Source organism: Equus asinus, chromosome 4 (genome assembly GCF_041296235.1).
Source record: "Equus asinus isolate D_3611 breed Donkey chromosome 4, EquAss-T2T_v2, whole genome shotgun sequence".
NCBI lineage: Eukaryota > Metazoa > Chordata > Mammalia > Perissodactyla > Equidae > Equus > Equus asinus.
The window spans coordinates 21012200-21029991 of NC_091793.1; the positions used below are offsets into that span (position 1 = coordinate 21012200).

Consider the following 17792-nt stretch of genomic DNA (forward strand, 5'->3'; position numbering starts at 1 on the left):
GTGCCAATCTTGAAAAAAAGAATTCCTTTCAATCAATAAGGAAAAGAGACAATCCAACAGAAAAATGGGCAACAGACTTGAACAGATGCTTCACAAAAGAAGCTATCCAAATGCCAAATAAACATATGAAAAGGTTCTTAACTTCGTTACTCACTAGGGAAATGCAAATAAACTAAAATATGACGCCTCTCCACTTGACAGGATACAATAAAAAGGGTGGCGAATATCAAGTCTAGACAGGATATGAAGCAACAGGAACTCTCACTGAGTAAATTTCTACAACTACTTTAGAAAGCTAACTGGCAGCAGATAGTAAAGCTGAAAATATGCCTCCCCTATGACCCAGCAAATATACTCCCAACAGAAACGTATGCATGTCTATTAACCAAAAGACATGCCTAAGAAGATTCATACCAGCGCAATGCGTGATAGCCCCATACTGAAAACATCAGCAGAATGGATGCATTTACTGTAATCTATGCATACAAAGCCAGAAGAATGAACCAACCACAACCACACACAGAAGTATGGCCTAATCTCACTAACACAGTTTTGAGCAAAATAGGCCAGACTCAGAATACTTTAGATCGTATCATTTCACTTATATAAAAAACAAAAATTGGCAAAACTAATCTATGCTGTCAGACGTCAATGTGGAGGTACCTTGGGCTGGTAGTGAGTGGAAGGGAGCATGAGAGGGACTTCTGGGGGCCTGGTGAAGTTCTCTTTCTTGATCTGGGTGCTGGTTAAACACGTGTTCCGTTGGTGAAAATCCTTCGAGCTGTATGATTACGATATATACACATTTCTGTACATTTCTGAAGTATATGTACTTCAACAAAAGGTAACAGAGCAAAAGCAAGAACGGATATATTATGAAGTCAAATTCAAAATATGTCTAAACAAGCCTCAAAGAACTTTCTTGCTTGACGCAGGCTTTCTGGCTTCCCCTAGCAGGGGACGTTCTCTCTTCTTTGAAGGTTCTTTGGTGCAAAACTCTGAAAGGTGCCACTTCCGTTTTCACATGGTGAGGTTTTGAGGTGCCACCTTCAGGAGTCCCTCACGGGAGAGTTCGCAGTGTGGCTGGGTGTTGGGCTCCTGAGCTGGTGCTCACAGGATTAGTGATTAAGCTTAGGGGGAGGCAAGTGAGGCAGGGTAGGGCAAGTGCACGGTCAGAGCCTGTCTTGTATTTTAAATTTTTATATTTTGTTCGTGATGGGGCGTGGAGGGGATTAATTTTGATTTTTTGAAATATTGCATTGAAATATTTATGTTGATTATTGAGTTTGGGTTTTTTTTGGTATCCACTTAAATTTTGTGTCTGATTGTCCTTATCCTAGATTGCGAGAGCATGGCCAGATTTCATTTAAGAAAAAAAAAGAAAGCTCTGTTAGTTTTTATTTTTAAAACAAAATCTTTACTCTCCCCAAACAGTAAGAACTTTCACTTGGGTTCCATCTCACCCCTTTACCTGGGGTGCCTGGTCTCTGGTGTAGGGAGTAAAGAAGGGGTGACAGCCCTGAATCACTAGGGGGCGCCAGAGAACAGTTCATAGAGCCAAACCCTCCGGTAAGGGTGTCCTCAGGAAAAGACATTCCCCAGCCTGGATTCCTTTTCTCTGACAAAAACCCATCCATTTTGTGATTCTTTGCCGCTTTATATGCTCCAGTCTCAAATAGGGTCCAAATACACGAGCCAAATTCAGTATGAGAGTATGCTTGGATTCTATCCCCAAAATACCCAAATAAGATATTTATATTGGCTGCGTTGATCAGAAAGCCAAAATAAAATCCCACGGGGATTTATGTTGGTCAGACTGGTGTTTGAACCCTGGTGTGTGTGATATGGGGTGTCTTGGTAGGGTGACTAACCTTCTCGATTTGCCTAGGGCTGTCCTGGTTTTAGCACTGAAAGTTCAGCAGCTCAATCTCTCAGTCCTGGCAAACTGGGACCGTTGGTTACCCTACTTGCTTGACCCTCAGTCTTTCTGACCTGTAAAATGAAAATAATGTCAGTACCTACGTCTGGAAGAAATGAATGAAATGATGATGTACGTAGTAAGAGCTGAATAAAAATACTAGTTTAGTTTTGTTATCAAGTAACACTGTAGATGGTTGCAGGCATGGCCTGAGTCCTATAAAACCTTTTAAAGAGAGCCCTAGCATTTTTACCACCTTGATCATACATCCAACTCAATTCCCAAAATATGTGATGAGTGCTTATTACGTCTCAAGAAATTATTAGCAGTTTAGAGGTTACGGTATATTTTTTAAAAATGATTGACACGTCTCAAGAATGTAAGGGGACACAGAGAGTGTTTACAGGTATAGGACAAAAAAGTAATCCAAATCCAAGCCCACTGCCACCACCCTCGTAGGTCCTTATTTCCTCCCAGCTGGATAACAGTACTGGTCTGACTTACCTCCTCACCCCCAGTTCAGTGTCCTTCTACCCAACCAACTAACCACCAGGTAAATCTCAAGACATAGTTTAGACCCTGTTCCCAAAAGCCCAATACCTACATCACCGTGGCATTCTTTACCTTTTACAATAGGGCCCCATCAAACTTTCGAGTCTTAGCTCTCAAACAAACCGGACAACTGCCTTGCTCAAACATGTCCCATGTTTTCCTTCCTTATGCTATTACTCCCAGTGTTCCCTAAGTTGGAGTGCCCCACCTCATTCCTGCCTGTCAAACATAAACTCCTTCATATGGCCTGACTGAGTTTTCCACCAGACACGAGCTCTCCCTCCTCTTATTTCATTTCTACTGTCCTTACCGCATTGTTCGTATTAGTGTAATTTATGGACTCTGTTCCTGATTGTGGGCAAGGATTGTCTATATCACCTGTTTGTATTTCCTCTAGTTCTTTGTATGTAGCCAACAAATGTTTATTGAATTACATCCAGAATTCTAACTTTAGTACCTGGACCCTGCCTTTGCTAGTTTTTAGTTATGTGATATTGAGTTACTTAATTAACCTCTCTAAGTCTTGGTTCCCTCATCTGAAAAATGGGAATCATAACAGCACCCACCTCATGGCTACCATAAGGATAAAATAAGACAGTGCATTCTGAATGCGTTAGCATTGTGCTTGGCACAGTAGGAGCTATGGATTCTCAGAGATGGAAAAGATCCACTTAGGCTGGAAGAATGGTGGAGGAGGGCTTCCTGGAGGAAGTGGAATGCGAGTTGGGGGGTTTGAATAAAGATAAAAGAGAAGACATTCTAGGCAGAGGGACCAATCTGAACAGAGACTTAAGAAGAAATAGGAAAGAGCAGGATGTGCTGATCAAATCAGGGCTGGTCAAATCCCGGAAAATACCTCTGGAGAGATTCCCCAGGAAGAGAGAGAAAGAGGAAAAGGACAGGGTGAGTAATTTTTGCAGGAGTATGGATTGGCAGGTTGGCAGGAGGGGAAATCAGTCTCTGGCAGTTTGCTGAAAGTTTTTGTCATTGCACTTGCCCCTTTCAGCAACAGCAACAAGATTAGAAGTGGTGGCCAGTTAGATGAGTGGCAGGATCAGCGTGTGTTTATAGCAAGTTGCAGCAAAGGATGGAAATGGACAAAATGACAACTAGTTGCTAATTATCAGCAGCAATATTAAAACCCTACACTTGTGTTAAAGGATTAATTACAGAAGTCCATGAAAGAGTGAATTTGGCTTCGTATCAGCTCAGGGAGAAAAAGCTCTAGAGGAAAGGGGGTGGAAAGGATTGGTTATAAAGTCAGTTTGAGTCACGAAATTTTCTAATGCAATAGTCTAGTGGATGGAGGGAGTCAGATCAAGGAAGGCCGGGGTCTCACTGTGCTCTGGTGGGCACATCACACCTGAGTATTTTAGGTAGTTGCCGTTTGGTTGCAAGGAACAGAAACCCAACTGGGAAGAGAATGTATTGGCCCACAGAGGTAGACTTGGTGCCCCAGATCTCTCAAATAGGCCAGTGTCCCCATCCCCCAGCTGCTGTGAGTGTTGGCAGCTAAGGGTTCCCAGATGCCCGAAATTCCAGAGAATTGCCCTCAGCTGAAGGGAGGGGCTTTGGGGACTTTAACCCCCTCATGGCCCACAGACGCTGGCTGACCGATACTGGGATACACAAAGCTGCTCATTGCCTCATGAGCGGAGAACTCCACGGTGCAATTTATGTTCCAGAGCTCTCTGCTGTGGATCAGGCCAAACTAAGATCAAGTGGAACCTGGCTGGACTCTTTCCGTTTCCCTGTCTTGCTCAACTTCCTCCTTTACATGTTTTTCCTCCCGTAATAAATCCTGTTCACCAGATCTCTGTTACAGGCTGTTTCTAAGGATCCTGACCTAAGACACCCACAAAATCAAATAGCCAGAAAACAGCTGGATCCAGGTTCTCAGTCATCAGCCATTGTAGCCTTTATCTGTATCTCAGCTCTGACTGACTGTGTTAGTATTGACTTTATCCTTGAGCAACTTTGTTTGGTGATCCTCCCTGTCAACTTCAAATGAGTAGCTGGACAGTTCAGCAGCTTCAGTGCAAAGAGAACTTCACGGTCCCAGTAGTTCCAACAAAGGCCCCAGGACTCATTCTGGTTGGACGGCCTTGGGTCACATGGCTTTCCCTAATCACTGCAAATGGCCGTAGTGGTATGGAGGGGAGAACAGCGCTAGACTGGTCGGGCTGGACTGGGTTATGTGCTCATCCCTGGAAAGGTGAGTAGTGAAGTCAGCCCTGTGGCAGCCATATGAACAGCGCACGGAGAGGAGTGGTTCTCCAGAGGATGTTAGGGTCCCTTTATGAGAAGAAACAGAACGTTCGCTGGAAGGACAAAAGTAACACATGTCCCCAATAGATCTTGACAAACTGAAGGATGTCCACATGAAGTTATTAGGATACTGAGGCATATGGAAACCATCATCTGAGGAACGGTGGCAAGAAGAAGGGATTTTATCTCTGTTGCTTTGGGGGATGGGTAGAGGGCATGGGAAAGGGGGCATAACAGTTATCTTCAAATATTTGGAATGTTGTCATGATGAAGTAGGATTAGATGCATTCTGTTAAGCTTTAGGGGATAACGTTAGAATCTAGGGTCAGAGACTAGAGGGAGTCAGATCCTCCATAGGAAATAGAGAGAGCCAGCCCTGGTGGGCTAGTGGTTAAAGTTCAGCGTGCTCTGCTTCAGTGGCCCGGGTTTGGTTCCTGTGTGCAGAATGGAACCACACCACTTGTCTGTCAGTAGCCATGCTATGGTGGCAGCTCACATAGAAGAGCTAGAAGGACTTACAACTAGAATATACAACTATGTACTGGGGCTTTGGGGAGGAAAAAAAAAGAAATACATATAAACACTTTATATACAAATACACATGTATATATGTACAAAATACATACAACTTAAGGTGTCCAGAAAAAGAAGAGGCCTATCTGAGAGGTGGTGAGCTTGCCATGTCTGGGAACCTGTTAATGGGCATATCACTCATCACATGACTAATAAGATACGCTTGTGCTTCCCTCTCACCTTGGCTTTTTCATGAGAGCTGTGTCTAGGTGGACTTTATCTGGAATGCCCCACCTTGACCTTGTCTTAGGGAAATCTGCCCCAACCCAATAATAATAATAATTCCAACCTGCAGTACTTTCTTCTCTAAGCTGTACCTCTGCACCCTCTTGTTAGTCATGACACTTGGGGTATGCCGCCTGGCATCACACTGATCTCAGCATGTGCCTTAACTTCCCCCAGTTTGGTGAAAGTGCCCCAGGACAGTGACTATTTCATTTGCCTTACTCCTTCAGTGTATTACTCAAGAAACATTTGTTGAATAAATAATTTCATCAGGACTTTTGTGGAAGGATTCTTGCCTTGGGGGAAGGTGTGTGACTAAGGGGCCACAAGGATCCTGCTGAACTTCCAAGACTCTGTGACCAGTGTATAGTGCCGAACTCGAAGCTGACTTATAGATGAATAATTGGGAATACCCAGGGCTGTGGGCTTTTGCAGCTGGAGGGGGGCAAGAACCCTCTCCTGCTTTTCCTCTGAGAGTTACAGCAAGGGGCAGTCCTGAGAAACCTTTGGGGGAGAAAAGAGCATCATAGTAAGAATTTCCTCTGGAATGTGAAGTGAGTTGCCCCTCTTCAGTCTTTGTGCCTTCCCACGGCTCCTCCTCAAACCTGGAAAAATGCCCTAGCCCCTTCTTCCTCTAACTACTGTTACTCCTCCCTCCAACCCTGCCTGGTGACACCATCCCCAGGAAGCTTTTGGGAAAGCACTTCCCCCTCTTTTCCACCCCGCCAAGTTGGAGTTATTTCTCCTTTTCTGGGCTCCCTCCCATTGGTGGGGGAGGGGAGCAAATGGCCAGCTTCCACCAAGGCACTTACACAGCGGCCCTTCCTTTGTTTCTTTTTCCCCTTTAGCCTGCTTTCTTTCTCCTTGTTGAAGTCATGGACTAGGTCCATGTGTGGCCTCTGTGCCTAATGCAGGAGACTCGAGCGCGTGCACACACACACACACACCCCTTCACTACATGAGTGGATGCTGGAAAGAGTAGGATATCAGCATTTTAGAATTGCAAGAGTGGTCGAGAGTCCCCTAGGGCAGCCCTCCCTTTTACAGATGCTCTTCCTGGAATCTCCGGATACAAGCTTTTGGGTTCGTTCAGCTCCTTTTCTTCTCGAAGCCGAAAGCACTTTCTCTGTAGATGATCTCAACCTTCTAGGCAGGTAGGGAGGGGCAGGTAGGTGTCAGCATCCTGCCTTTTACCTTGGGGAAACTGACTCAGAGAAACGAGGCGACGGGCCTCGGTGGGGCGGGGGCTGTAACGGGAATTCAGGGCTCCAGGCCAGTGTGGAATTTATTGTGTCTCCTTTTGGGAAGCGTGAAAGTCAAGCAACCGATTTACGAGCTCCAGGCGGGGGCCTTTCAGCCTCCTGGAAGGATCGGGATCGGGGTCGGGAGGATTAATGCAGTAAGAGCTCGCGGCATTGACCCCTTGGCAACTTGGCGAGTTCCAGCGGGGTCCACCGCCCTTCCCTTGACAGGGTGACCAATGGGCTGCGGTCTGTTTAAGGCCCCAGCGCCCCGCCTCCGGCTCGTCGGCGACCTCCCACCCCCTCGCCGCCGCTCCGCCAGTTCCAGACTTCCCTCCGCGATGAGGTCATCTCCCCGCTGCCCATTGGCTGCACCGGGCCGTCAGTCACAGGAAGTCCCGCCGCCGTCCTCGCCTCCCTCGTACCCCTCCCTTCCCCGCCCTCCCGTCAGTCCGCCGCTCCCGGCCTCCACAAGGCGTCTGATTGGCTAGCGCCACTGTCACTCCCCCTGCGGGAGGTGTGGGAGGCGGGAGGCGGCTGTGGTGGGAGGGCCCGCAGCTTCCGTGGCTGAGAGAAGCCGGCGGCGGCCGTGTCTGTGGTGTCCGCGGCGGCGGCGCGAGCGACCGTTCCATCCTCCCCACCCCCTGGGCTGCGCTCGGCACACGCCCTCCGCTCGTGCCGACTCCTCCCCAGGTCCGCGCGCCTTGGCTGGACGCTGAGCCCCGGGAGGGGACGCGCGCGGTGGGAGCCGGAGCAGGGACCGCCGCGGAGCCGGGCCAGGGAGGCGAGCGAGGCGGTGAGTGAGAGTCCGGGCAGGGACCCCTCCCCCACCGCGGCCCCGCCCCGAGCATCCTTTCTCCTCGCAGCCCCGCCGCGCGCGCCCTCGGGGGTCGGGCGGCACCGGCCTCGCGCCCCGGTGCCCTTCAGGCCGGGGTCGCTGAGCCGGGGCGGGCAGCGGGGCGCGGCCGTGCACCTGTGCGCCGCCGGGCCGGGCCGCGCCGGTGGGGAGGCACCGAGGTTCCCGCCCCCGTGGCGCCCCGGGCGTGTTTTGACTGCAGGGACCGGGTGTCGGCGCTTTCCCCGGGATCCTGGGCAAACCCTCAGGATCCCTGTGCAGTCCCGGGGTTCCCAGGCGAGGGAGGCTCCCCTGGACTTGTTGATGCCTGTGTAGCAGCCCGAGTGCCGCCAGGTGCAAGGCGCTGGCAGGTTTGAAACTTGACGGCCAAGAACTTTACCCTCTAAGAAAGTGTCTGTCTGTCAGGACACTTTGATGACATCCCCCGCCCTGGCCGGTACCATAAGAAAGCCTTGATACTCTGGAGTGGCTGGGGCTGGAGTTTGGAGTCAGACTCTCAAACCTGCGATTGGCTAGCGGTGTAATCTTGGGCCTCAGTGTCCTCATCGGAAAAATGGGGATAACACCTGTCACAGGAGGTCGTTGTAAGTGGAGAACGACTGGTGGACCAGTTTGTATCTAAGCACCAGCCCAACTGGGCTTTGTCAGGATTTCTCTCTGTTTTCTCACTGTTACGTAGCATAACTACAGGACAGTTGGGTGGACAGTTAACTACTTACCAGCCTGTACTTGGCATGAAGTGTGTGTAGACAGGAATGTGAAATACGTCCCTTAAATGTACTAATGAAATTACACCCAGCTTCGTGTGTTTCTACATACTTTTAAGTCCATAAGATGTCTGAAATGTCCTCAAGTTGCCAGTTTTTGAGGTCTTTTCAAGATCTTTTCTACCTGAAGTCAAAGCTCGTAACATAATCTTTATTTTCAATAAGAAGTTAAATTTATGCATTTTACTTTAGAAGACCCCCCAAAATACTACAGATTCTCTTATGCAGTTTTGCTGTTGAAAAGCAGCCACCTCCCAGGGGTGAGGTGGTACAGCCAGCTGGCCCACAGCCCCATGCCTGCAGGGTGGGGAACCTTGGGCTGAAAGTTATTAAAGTTTTGCCTAATGTCGTTTGCATTTTTCATAGTGAATCAAAGGGCTTTATGATGCTCAGTTTCGTAATGAAACAATTTAATAAGAAGCAAACCCTTACTGCTTTTTTCAAAAACACGTGCAAAGAAAAACGGACTCTAGTCTAGTTCTAGCGTTTGCTCCAGTTCTTTGCCAATAACTGTTAAAAAGAGCCCTGTTTGAAAAGGCTTCCAAAAGTCACATCCATTAGGATACATTTTTTATTTAGACTAAAATCATATGAGATGGGAGAGTAATATGTACACCATAATCCAAAAGTATTTATTGCAGACCTACCATGGCCGTAAGACTCTGCCAAGTGCTATGAGGAAGGGATTCAAAAGAGGTATAAAACAGCATCTCGGCCCATAAAGGGCAAAACCATAAAGTTTGGGTCACCCATTGGTAATTATGGGTACTACTTAAGTAATGACTTCATTCATTCATTGATTCACTCAACAAACTTTTGTTCCATGTTTGTAGTGTGTCAGGTGTTTTTCGAAAAGCCGAGGATATCAAGACAAGTGAGAGGGACTGGCCCCGTGGCCGAGTGGTTAAGTTCACGCACTCTGCTTCGGCAGCCCAGGGTTTTGCCGGTTTGAATCCTGGGCATGGACATGGCACCACTCATCAAGCCATGCTGAGGTGGCGTCCTACATGCCACAACTAGAAGGACCCACAACTAAAAATACACAACTATGTACTGGGGGGCTTTGGGAAAAAGGAAAAATAAAATCTTTAAAAAAAAAAAAAAGATAAGTGAGATATGGTCCCTGCTCACGAGGAGCTCACAGTCTGGTGGGAGAGGCAGAAAGTGACAGACAGTTGTAACACTCTGAAATAAATTCTAAGTACAAACCCAGAATTGTATGGGGGAGTCAAGGGAGCTTTCCCTTTGACTTCAAAGAGAAGATGGTGTTTGAACTGAATCATTAGATGAAGGAGAGGAAGACCATTCTGAACAGAAGTAACTGAGCTTGGGAGAATTTCCTGACATCTTCTGAATGCAGGTTTAAACCCTAGCGAAGAGGAAGGAAACTGATATCCTTGATGCCCACTGTGTAACAGGCATTAAGCTAGGCTTTTAATGTATTACTTAATCCTCACAACAATGCTATGAGGTAGATTTTAGCTCCTCTTTAGGTTAGGGAAACTGAGGCTCAGGATAGTTAAGTAATATTTCTAAGGTGACACCATTAGTGACAGCCAGCACCTGAATCTCTTACTTAAAAGTACAGTAAACCCTTTTCCTTTTAACATTCTGCTTTGTAGAAGTAAATATAAACGAGGTGAGAAAGTTCCACCTACACGTCTTTTTGCTACATCTATTCACATTTATTTGTTAGAGCTTCTATAACAAAGATTATCTTTATCAAATGATATTTATTTTATGCTTATAAATGTGATGGCATTTGCTGAAAAGTGTGACCCATGGAAACATTTAGTAAAAATGGAGGACATTGATACATACAAGGAATGGGATCTGCAGACATGTGGCCAATTAAATAGACAATGAAAGGAAAAAAATAGTTTTGAATAATTAATTTTTACGAAGGAGAAATTAGAATTTTGAAGTTATATTAACAACGATTGTTGTGTTATATTTAGAGAGACCACTATAGCAAGAGCATATACTAGATTGTAAGTTCCACAAGGGCAAGGATATTTGTTTAATTTGTTCCCAGCTTTAAGAGCAGTTCTTGGGACTAGTAGAAGCTCAGTAAATATTTGTTCAATAAAAGATGAACTTGAACAAATATATATTTACAGTGAGTGGTGTATGTGTGTGTGTAAATGTTAGGGTTGATAGAATTGACTGACATAAGGAGCATTTTCATCTGCTGAGAAAAAACTTTGGTCAGGTGCTTGTATTTCAGATGGTCTTTGAGAGAGAAGGGAGGACAGTGATTGAGTCCAGAGGAAGTGCTTTAGGCTCAGGGAGTAGTTTATAAATGGATATAATTTGGAAGAAAAGGAACATTGAACAAAGGGAATGGCTCCCCGGCACACTTCAACAAATAAAAGCACTGTGTATTTCTAAGGCCTTAATGGAGTTTTGAGAATCAAGCAAATAGTCTCTGCTCTCAAGGAGGTTACAGTTTTAGAGAGTAAGTATGTTAGCTCTCTATCGCTGCATAACAAATTACCCCAAATTTAGTGTTTAAGACAATAATAAACATTTATTCTCTCTCTCAGTTTCTATGAGTCAGGAGTTTGGGAACAGCTTGGCTGAGTGGTTCATGCCCAGAGTCTCTCAAGAGATTGCAGTGGTATGTCAGCTGATCATCTGAAGACTTGACCTGGGCTGGCGGATCCTCTTCAAGGTGGCTACTCATATGGCTGGCAAGTTGGTGCAGGCTGTTGGTGGGAGGTCTCAGTTACTTTCCGTATGGGCCTCTCCGTAGAACTAGTTGAATGCCCTCCGGGCATGGCAGCTGGCTTCCCCCAGAGCAGGTTATCCAAGAGGCCAAGCTGCCTTGTCTACTTTGGAAGTTACATATGATCCTTTCTCCAGTATTCTGTTGGTCACACGTTGTAGGAAGGGACTACACAGCATGTGGATACCAGGAGATGAGGATCACTGGGGGCCATCTTGGATGCTGGCTACTGTCGTGGGTAGTGTAGAAAAAAATTAATGTTAGAAGAAGGTACACAGTGCTGGGGAGGGGAGGGAATGATTTGGAGGAGGGAAGGATTGCCTTTGGGAAGATGAGGGAATTGGGAAAGATTTAATTCTTTTAATTGATGTTCACAAGTATTTATTGGGTGCTTACTATGTGCCTCCACATGATAGGCTAATATGTGGAAGTGGACATTGAATTAGGGCCACATGAAATGTTTTAAGTAGTCTAGACCAGCATTGACACTAAGGACAAATATTTGATCTGTGTGTGTAAAATGAGAGTGGAGTCATTTTTCTGATATTGAAGAGAACAGTGACTTATCAGAGTGATAGACAAGCAGCTACAGAGTAGAAGCAGTTAGGAGCATAAGTGCTAGAACCGTACTGCCTGAATTTGAATCCTGGCTCCACCACTTGCCAGCTGTGTGACCCTGGGTGTGTGATATGATACTCTTGCTACTTTCTCTTCTCAGTGACTCACTAACTGTAAAATGGGGATAATAATGTGCCTGCTGTGTATTGTTGCTATGAGGGTTAAATAAAAATATGCCAAGTCCTTGGAACAGCTTTACATACATCATTATCATCATCATCGTTATTATTTTTTGGCAGTAGCATAGAACTGGCATTGGTGAATGAGGTTGGAGTCAGAGATGAATGAATGTACAATGATGTGAGTATTCAGAAAGAGGCATTTAAATGTCAGTCATTGCTGCTTCAGCATCAGTTTTTCTAGTTCAAGTACCTACGTCTAGATAATTTTTATTTTGAAAAGTAGAGTGACCCAGTGATTTTATTAGTTGAACTCCACAATTAAAATAAGACCTTAGGAGGTGCACAGGTGCCTGTTAAGGGTATCTCATATCCTCTTCATGTCCCTCTTTAAGTTACTGGGCCCTCTCTTTGCAGAATGGGTTTAGCCAGAAACAGTACTTAAAGATGCATGTGCTCCAGAAGAGCTTAGAGGTGGAACTAGGGCTCATAGTAAAAATATCTAGAATGATGGGGCCGGCCTGGTGGCGCAGCAGTGAAGTTCACACATTCTGCTTCTTGGTTGCCCGGGGTTCGCCAGTTCGGATCCTGGGTGCGGACATGACACTGCTTGGCAAAACCCATGCTGTGGTGGGCATCCCATGTATAAAATCGAGGAAGATGGGCATGGATGATAGCTCAGGGCCAGGCTTCCTCAGCGAAAAAAAGAGGAGGATTGGCAGTAGTTAGCTCAGGGCTAGTCTTCCTCAAAAAAAAAAATCTAGAAGGAGAGCTTTTGTGACTGAGTCACAAGAGAATCTGCAGATTCTTAAAAATACTGACAGTGTCACTTCTATGAAGAGGGAAGACCATTGAACGCCAAGTTGCTGCAGGTGTTAAAGCGGAAATTGGATGATCTGCCAGGGTGCCTTGGGTGGAGCTAATTGCTTAAGTTGCCTTTAGTTCTACGGTTCACTGACTCAAGTCCAGCTCCCATTGGTTTGTTGAACAGTGGCACTGATAAATTAAATGTTTTGAAGTGCTGCAACAATCTAGTGGGTGAGGCTAGACCAGTTCCGTACCCTGTGCTTAAGGCCGGCTTACATAGCAGTAATAAAAGATGTGCAGAATCCGTGAAACACTGAGCGTTGTGAAATTTTCTTTTTCTTTTTTTCAGATACTGTAGTTTTATTTCTGTGGTATATCAGGTTCGTTTGCCTCCCTACTCACTCTTGTTAATATGCATTTAGAAATCATTCCCTGTATAAATGAGTGCCAGGAATGAGTAATCTGGATAGTTCATTTTGAAATTTGGAGTGTTTCCTCTGTTTGTTACTGAATTTGAAGATAGGTGGGCTATTTACAGGCCTTTGACCTCTGAAATTGTAAGTGGGAATTAAGGGTGACTTTGGTTTTTTGAAAAATCTTTGTTCTGGTATCAAAATTTAAGGTATAATGGATATAATTTGGAGAAAAAAATCTAAACTCCTTGGTATGAGAGTAAAATAGCTGGTGAGGTAACGTCAAGTTTAAGGGCAAGAGCAGAGCTGGGTAATGATGATTGTCAGCTGAGTAACCATGGGTTCACTACTTAACCTTTTTGTGACTCAGTTTCCTCATCTGTCAAATGGAGTTATTCTTACAGTATGAAGTTGTTATAAGGATTACGGAGAAATGTAAAGGAAAGTAACAGTGGCATCTGCTTTACGTTAGTCATCGTGCTACCTCCTTAATCTTCACACTAGCTCTATGAAATAAGTAGTAGCACCGTTTTGCAGATGAAGAAAGAGAAACTTGGAGAGATGAATTAATTTAATTTAGGAAGATCACAGTCAGGATTTGAACCCAGGCCTGTCTTTGAATTAAAACATGCTGATTCCCTATGATAATGTGTATAAACTGCCGAACTTTGCGTTCAGTAAATGTCTGTTCCTCTTTGCCTTCTTTTGCATAGCTATGAATTATGAAAATGTTAGTATAGTGAGAATTCTTTATGATAATAATCAGGGTGTTGAAGCTCTCGAGATATTCTTTGTAATATTCCTTATATGTATTTTGTTGCCATTCCTGAAATGGAAAGCTATAATAGTGACTTCACGTCTTAAGTTGCTCAATAAATACTTACTAAATAAGGCCATACTATAATGTCCAAATTTTTAAAATTTTTTTGTCAGTGTTTCAGTATCTTTGTAACTGTAAATGGTGTAAGTGATGCCAGAGTGTCTTAATCGTGGTTAATTTGTGCATTTTTTTCACTACCACAAAACTTACAGGAACTTGGAAAGTTGTCCTCTCTTCATACTTTAGGACGCACCATGTTGCGTTTTGCTATTAGAGTGGTATCATGGTTGAAACTGGTTTTATTGTTGATTTTGTATTTTGTAATATGTAGATATATTTAACATAGTCTTTTAAAATTTGCAATTGATGTGTTGTCTTTTTCATTAAGAGGTAGAGATAGGGAAACAATTTAGAAATGAAAAGTAAGAGTCATTTTCTTTCTTATCCTTGATACATATGCTAATCACTTTTTATGAAAAATCACTTCAACTAGAGCTTCCATTCAGGAGCCTTTCACTGTTTAATTCTAACATTCCAGGTTAATGCCCTAAGGTCGTGGCATTGAAGGCAAAGATGTAGCACTTTAAATTCTATTTTATAGATTCAGTGAGTCATTTCACATTATCTTGTTAATATTTCCTTTCTGTTCAGATTTTTTTCTTTTTTCGCGGGAGGCGGGGAATCTTGGAATGGGAATAGGGAACCAAAAATATAATGAGATCGGGGCTGGCCCCGTGGCTGAGTGGTTAAGTTCGCGCGCTCCGCTGCAGGCGGCCCAGTGTTTCGTTGGTTCGAATCCTGGGCGCGGACGTGGCACTGCTCATCAAACCACGCTGAGGCAGTGTCCCACGTGCCACAACTAGAAGGACCCACAACGAAGAATATACAACTGTGTACCGGGGGGCTTTGGGGAGAAAAAGGAAAAAAATAAAATCTTAAAAAAAAAAATATATATATATATAATGAGATCATAGACTAGCAATTTGAAATTAAATAAAGATTTCTTTTACTCAGTAGAAGTTCATAGGATGGTATGGTTCGTTTGTGTGGTATCTGTCGTAAGTCTTTGTATACATTGAGTCAAATGATTATTTATTTAATCATTTTCCTAAATCAGTCACACTGTAGCATGATTGGCCTTTGTTTTTTCCCCTTTTCCCTTTTACCTGAAAGCTGATTCGGAAGGTGAACCTGGCAGAAACAATATGTATGAAAACTGGGCATGACCTGTACAATTTGGACAAGCTATTCATGACATTTTATTTTCAACATGGTTAATAACCTGTTGGGTGCCTAAATAAAACTGAGTTAATTATAGTGTAACCTTTTGTTCTATTTGGAGAGTGCTAAGGGATTTTTGAATACCCTCCAAAGTTCACCTTCATCAAGTGAGCTTAGAAAGCTCTTTCTAGAGCAGGGATCCTCAAAACTTTACCTGCATGACCCTCTTTAGCTCTTCTGGCCACTTCTTTGTTTTGTTTTGAAAAAAGCTTAGTAGATTTCCATATGTTCGGAGATGGTAGTGTGATGAGTTTTGCAGTTGAATGCACCTGTTTTCAGTCCTGGCTCTACCGCTCACTAACTCTGTGATCTTGGGCAAGGGAATTAATCTTTCTGAATCTCTCTTTCCTCATAGGATAGTTGTGAGAGGTAAATAAAATTACTTCTAAAGCATTTAGCACATAATAGGCATTCTATGCATGTTAATTTTTATAGCACCCAGAATTTTCCTTTTGTAGCACTAGCTATAATTACAGCTAAATAATTGTGTGATTCTTTATGTTTTTCTTCTTATAAGCTTCATGAGGCCGGAAATCATGTCTGTCTCTTCACTGCTGTATTCCCAGCACCCAACATGGTGCTTGGCATGGCATGTAATAGAATAAATGCTCAATAAATATTTGTTGAATGAATGAAAGTGACCCACCCCCTCTCCTTACCCTGTCCTCCCTTGCCTTAAAGGACGGTGTCCTGAACTTATTTTCTTTGGCCCACTTGAGAACTAGTCAACTTGTTACTGGAACTTTGGTCTATTAAAGATTGGAGCTGGATAAAGGGGAGGGCAGTGAACAGATGAATAACAACCAGAAAGAGAGCAGAGTAATAGTCAAAGTAACTTATAATACTGTAAATATAATCATAGTACTCTGAACTTTCTAGCCCTCTCTAATCTGGTTTCCAGTCCCCAATTTTACCAAAAGTTTTCAGTGACTACACCACTGACTTGGATGTTGCTGAGCCAGTGGGTTGTCCCAAGCTTAGTAAAATGTTAACTCTTCTAGTTACTCAGGCAGGAACCTTGGAGTCATCTTCTCTTTCTTTCCCACTTCATATCCAATCCATCAACAAATCCTGTTAGCTCTGTCTTCTGAATAGATCCACAATCTGATCACTTCTCACCAACTCCATCATAATCATCCTTGTCTAAGCCATCTGTATTAGTTTAGTTTCTTGTGGTTGCTGTAACAAATTACCACAAACTTGGTGGTGTAAAACAATGCATATTTATTCTTTTACGGTTCTGAAGGCCAGATGTCTGAAATCATTTTCACAGGGCTGAAATCAAGGTGTCAACAGTAGAGCTGCACTCCTACCAGAGGCCTTAGGGGAGGGGCTGTTCCTTACCTCTTTCAGCTTCTGGTGGCTGCTGGCATTCCTTGGCTTGTGGCAGTATCACTCACTTCCGTCTTCAAGGCCAGCATCTTCAAGTCTCTGTCTGCAAATCTCCTTCTCCTCTGTGTTTGTCAAATCTTTGTTTGCCTCCCTGTTGTAAAGACCTGTGATTGCATTTAGGACTCATCTGGATAATCCAGGCTGATCTCCTATTCCAAGGTCCTGAACTTAATCACATCTTCAAAGACCCTCCTCCTCTTTTTTTTTTTTTTTTGTGCCAAATAAGGTAACATTTTCAGGTTCCAGAGATTGAGATGTGGAAGATGTGGCTGTCTTTTAGGGTGCCGTTTTTCAGTCTACCACAGTCTGCCCTTTGGCCCCCAAAGATTCACATCTGTCCCACATGCAAAATACATCCATCCCATTCCAGCATTTCTGAAAGTCTCAACCCATTGTAGCATTACTCAAGCCCAAGATCTTATCTAAATAAAGATCATCAGCTCAAAAGTCCACAACCTCATTATATAAATGTCTAGATCAGGTATAGGTAAGACTCTGGGTATGATCCATCCTGGGGCAAAATTCCTTTTCATCTGTGGACCTATGAAATTAGAAAACAAGTTGTATGTTTCTAAAATACAATGGTGGGACAGGCAAAGTATGATTGTTATAGACTTTCCCATTCCCAAAAAGAAAATTCAAGGAATAAGTATGTCATTAGTCCCAAGCAATTTCAAAATCCATCAGGGAGAATTTAATTAGTTTTCAAAGCCTAGGAGTAATCCTCTGTGGCTTGAGACTCTATCCTCTGGGCTTTTGGCTGTGTCTTCTGCAATCAAGGCTTTGGCTTCTGGATCCAAGCCTCAGCTCTTGGAGTTATCCATATTTTTTCTTGAAGAGTAGCACGTTTGCAACTGAGTAGTTTTATTAACCTGTTTTTTGCCTGAAGAATTTTGCTAGTCTGACAGCCTGCCTTTATTTTGTTTTCTCTCTGTCCCTTTCAGACCAAGCTGTCAGTGTTTCTGCTGATAGAACATTCTCAGAAACTTTGTGAATCTCCTGTGTATATGGTTCGATGATTTTTGCATTAGACAAGAGGGTCCTTGGGGGCTGGCCCGGTGGCACAGCGGTTAAGTGTGCACGTTCCACTTTGGCGGCCTGGGGTTCGCCAGTTTGGATCCTGGTACGGATATGGCACCACTTGGCAAGCCATGCTGTGGTAGGCGTTCCACATATAAAGTAGAGGAAGATGGGCATGGATGTTAGCACAGGGC

General features: G+C 44.2%; 1 protein-coding gene across 4 annotated transcripts in view; it reads left to right on the forward strand.

Moving 5' to 3' along the window:
• Positions 1–7325: 7325 nt before the first annotated feature.
• MRTFA (myocardin related transcription factor A) overlaps positions 7326–17792 on the forward strand; it is a 193120-nt gene continuing 182653 nt past the window's right edge. Inside the window, exon 1 of one of the 4 annotated variants that reach the window (XM_070506829.1) lies at positions 7326–7573. The gene's annotated coding sequence lies outside the window, so the exon portion shown is untranslated. The remainder of the gene's footprint in view (positions 7574–17792) is intronic. The other 3 variants (XM_070506830.1, XM_070506827.1, XM_070506826.1) reach the window with 3 other exon arrangements.